Below are 5,000 nucleotides of genomic sequence, written 5' to 3'. Positions count from 1 at the left end.
TTTGCGACTAGGGGCACTGATCGGAACCCCCAGTGGGAGCTTGATACCCCACTTGATATCCCACAATGCATCAATGCCGCAAGAAAGCTGGGAGATCCCGCTGGGAAGGTGGGCGTGCCATACAAAAGGATCGCACCGTTAGTGTAATCAGTTTGGCTGGGGCAATGAACTGTCAGCGCATTTAATTAATCATACCTCACTGAATACCAAACTGACCCCTAGGCATCGTTCAAGATGACAAGATGCCTTAGATAGCAAAAAATATCTGTCAAATAACTTTTAAAATAACACAAAATGTCGACAAATGTTAGATATGATGTTAGGTAGACACTCTATACACTAAACTAACACAAGTTTGAGCAAACGTTGCAACAGGAAAGATTTGCGAAAGAAGATCTGGCCTGGACTGATGGTGTCTGTTTGCCCTGGCATATGATTCGGTGAAAGCAGTTCAAATTAGTGATGGCTCGTTCGCGAACGAATTAGTTAGAACGAACGACTCTTTAACATGAACGAACCGATCTGATTCCCCGTTTCAGTTCGTCTCGTTCGTATCGTTCGTTCTCCGAGACTCGACTCCCAGCTCCGCCCACTAGTCTCTGAGTCGCCGTTCGTTCACTGACTGTAGCCGTTTCTCAATACCAAGTACGCGGACTACGTTCTCGCGGACTTGGAAGTACGTACTTGGCAAGTCCGGACTTTCAAGTACAGACTTCCGAGAACGCGAGTACGCACCTGCAATTGGAACAGCAGCGGACTCGCGTGCTTGGAATTGGAACAGTGCTTGGGCTACCACTGATGACGTTTATCGAGAACGCAAGTACACGAGTACACACGAGAACGCGAATTGAGAAACGGCTTGTGTCTAGCGGTGAAGACTCGAGGACTGAGAAGTCACGAGAGCCAGACGGGCAACAACATCCCGATTCCGAACATGAAGCGCTCCTCAGCTAAAAGGAACTTAGTTAATGTTGTGTTGATTGATGACCGTTTGCACCATTGCACGATCGTGATTCGTTTGAGAATGAGAACGAGGGAGGAGCCGAGTCTGACCGACTCAGTAGCCGTTTCTCAATCAGTCCGCGTACTTGGTATTGAGAAACGGCTAGTGACTGAGAACCGTGATTCACCGCTACCGGAAATGCGACTGAACGAACGATTCGAACGACTCTTCTTGGCGAACTGACCGACGCAAACTGATTCATTCAAACAAATCATGAAATCCATCACTAGTTCAAATCTATTGGCAGAGAAAATTGAGGGGAGGAGACCATTAGCATATGTTTCAAACGCCGTAGGCTACTGTTGGTCAAACGGCGGTCAGAACGGCGTTTCAAACGCCGTTTATTACGCCGTAATTTGCATACAAAACGCCGTTCAATACGGCGTAAAGTTGGTCATAACGCCGTTAATTGACGGCGAATTGCGGCACACTCGGCTTGCCATAGTTATGATCAACTACATTGAAAAGCGTACTTGGAGACGAAGATAGCCTAATTAATAATAATAACAACAACAATATAAATATTGTTGTTACGAAATTATATTGATAATTATAAAGTAATAATGTCCGCCATCATCTAAAAGAGGGATAATGAAACAACAACATCTTCCTACTTCATAAGTATGACGTCACCCCCCCCCCCCCCCCCCCCCCCACACACACACACACACCTCCCCGCAGCCGCGCACACAAAACACACGCGCACGCAAAAAAAAAAACTCCCACGCACGCACACGGGGAGGACCAGGCGGACCGGCTCCCGCTGACGTCACCACAACACACAAGCCGAGCGGCCGGAGTCGCGCCTTCGTGCAGTGCGCGTGGTAGTGGTGGTGGTGGCTGGTGGTGGGCCCCGTTCATGTTTTCCATGGCGAGCCACGAGAGGACCGAGAGGAGCAGCGCCGCCGGGGGCGACGAGGATGCTGCTGCCGCCGCCGCCGGGGGGGACGGGGAGCCGGGACAGGAGGAGGCCCGGGCGGGGTGGCTGGCGGCTCCACGCCGCCTCTGGAGCTCCGTGAACTGGAGGAGAAGCGCGCGGACCGCCGCGCAGTTCGCCGCCGTCAACAGCGCGTTCTGGTGAGCGGCAGCATGACGCAGTGGTTTCTGACTCGTGCGAGGTTGATAATATCTGCTCCGAAAACGGGTATTAATGCGTTTTCGCATTTAAAAAAAAAAAAAAAAAAGCCCCTCGCATGTTATGCGTTTTCGGAGCTTTCTTTTAAGTAGGGGCAATAGATAAGACTTGTGTGGAATAATGAGTTCTATGACGTCGACAGAATATTCCTTGACACTGTGGCCTGTGATCTGAGCCCCGGGGACCAAAAATGAAAGTACAATCTGGATATTGCGGCGACATCAGAATTAAGAGCCGCGATGTGCGTTCACGACCGCAGCCTGTGACATTATAACGTGTTGTCGACATAACTTTATTGTAATCTCCATCTGCGGGATTGTGATTCTAAACGTCAAGGTGTGTCACTGCCGGTTATAATGGAGGAGTAAACCTGTGGTAAACGTGTCAAAGGGTCTACAACGTTCTATAGATATATCTCTATAGATATAGACGTGTCTATGTGGATACAGATATATAGTTCTATAGATACAGATCTATGTGTGGGGATGTTTTGTGGTGTTGAAGCACTTCGGTTCACCTCAGTGGTGACTGTGTTTACTGTCTCGTGGTCACATGTCGTTCCCCATGGAATCACCTGGATAAACATGTGATCACATGGGGATCTACATGTGATCACATGGGGATCTACATGTGATCACATGTCGATCCAGGTGATTCCATTGGAATGACATGTGGTCATATGGGAATGACATTTGACTTTTTTTTTAATTTTACCTTTTTTTAACCATGAGAAGTCTCACATGTAGTTCCCTGTGTGATCACATGGAACTACATGTGATAACATGTCATACCAGGTGATAACATGTCATATCAGGTGATAACATGTCGTACCAGGTGATAACATGTTGTACCAGGTGATAACATGTCATACCAGGTGATAACATGTCGTACCAGGTGTTAACATGTCGTACCAGGTGATAACATGTCATACCAGGTGATAACATGTTGTACCAGGTGATAACATGTCGTACCAGGTGATAACATGTCGTACCAGGTGTTAACATGTCGTACCAGGTGATAACATGTCGTACCAGGTGATAACATGCCATACCAGGTGATAACATGTCATACCAGGTGATAACATGCCATACCAGGTGATAACATGTCGTACCAGGTGATAACATGTCATACCAGGTGATGTCGTGACCTGCCCCCCTCCCTCAGAGAGGACAGGGTGGGGTGTCCATCAGCCGCCTGTGGGGGGGGGGGGCATGGTCGGCAGTGGTTGAAAGGTCATCTGTCGTCATGGTTACCTAAGTCATCTGTCGTCATGGTTACCTAAATCATCTGTCGTCATGGTTACCTAGGTCAGCTGTCATCATGGTTACCTAGGTCAGCTGTCGTCAGGGTTACCTAGGTCACCTGTCGTCAGGGTTACCTCGGTCACCTGTCGTCAGGGTTACCTGGGTCAGCTGTCGTCATGGTAACCTAGGTCACCTGTCGTCAGGGTTACCTGGGTCAGCTGTCGTCATGGTAACCTAGGTCACCTGTCATCAGGGTAACCTAGGTCACCTGTCGTCATGGTAACCTAGGTCACCTGTCGTCAGGGTTACGTAGCGGCGCGGGGGAGGCAGAGGGGAGGACAATGGTGGCAGTGTAAACTAGTTTGACTAGCTGGGCAGGACGCCATCGCTGCATGTTGTTCCTTTGTTCAACACCCAGCTGATACAGGGAGGGAGGGGGGAGGGGGGAGGGGGAGGGAGGAGGGGAGGGAGGAGGGAGGGAGGAGGGAGGGATTACAGATTTAAAGAGGTGAAATGCATTAACAGGAGGTAGACAAAAGATGGATAGAAGGAAAGGCGAACAGAGAACTAGAAAACTTAGATAGATATACAGATAGACAAACATAGATATACAGATAGACAAACTTAGATAGATATACAGATAGACAAACATAGATATACAGATAGACAAACATAGATAGATATACAGATAGACAAACATAGATAGATATACAGATAGACAAACATAGATAGATAGATAGATATACAAACATAGAAAGATATACAGACAGACAGACAAACAGATACAGATACATATACCGATGGCAAACATAGACAGACAGACGGACAGACAGACAGACAGACAGACAGACAGACAGACAGACAGACAGACAGACGGAGGTAGACCTAGATAGAGCCACCAGACAGGAAGTTGATGTCAAGTCTCTTGTGATGTACTTCCTGCTGTAGGTTTGCGGCCTTCAGCACAGGTCGGGTGTACTGTCTCCTCTCCCTCTCCCTGGCCGCGGCGGTCACCGTGGCGACCCTCAGAGAGGCGGCCATCTTGTCTGAATCCAGAGGTAGGACACGTGAATCCCATGATGCATTGCTCCATCGCAGATGATGCTGAGCCTTAACATCGCCACACCCTTAGCTAAACGTATGCACACGCGCACACAGACACACACACCACACGCACACACACACACACACACACACACACACACACACACACACTCTAAAGATATGAATGACTTGAACCAAAATAGTTATAAGTTAAGTTCTACACAATGGAAATGAAAATCGAATACGTAACGTTGGGCAGTGTTTATAAGACGTTAATTACATCTAAAAGTTTAAAGTTTAAGTTTAAAGACAGAATGCCCCCCAAAGTTATTGAAATAGTCAGAGGGCCCGCTTAGGGTCCTAGCCTGCATCATCATGTGAATCCTATCTCTGGTTCACCGCGAACACGAACACAGGCCCCTCATTTAGCGTCTCCTCTGCACTGGGGCCCGAGAGGAGGTGGCGTCACAGTAGCAGCCAGCGGCAGAAGCTCTGCAGGCGCGTCAGACCGCGTAAAAGTTCCAGCCTTTAATCACAGTTCCGGTCTCAGAGGGCATCTCAGACCTCGCGTTAC

This window comes from Micromesistius poutassou (assembly GCF_964030765.1).
Source record: "Micromesistius poutassou genome assembly, contig: SCAFFOLD_156, whole genome shotgun sequence".
Lineage (NCBI taxonomy): Eukaryota > Metazoa > Chordata > Actinopteri > Gadiformes > Gadidae > Micromesistius > Micromesistius poutassou.
Note: the sequence above shows the minus strand (reverse complement) of the source record.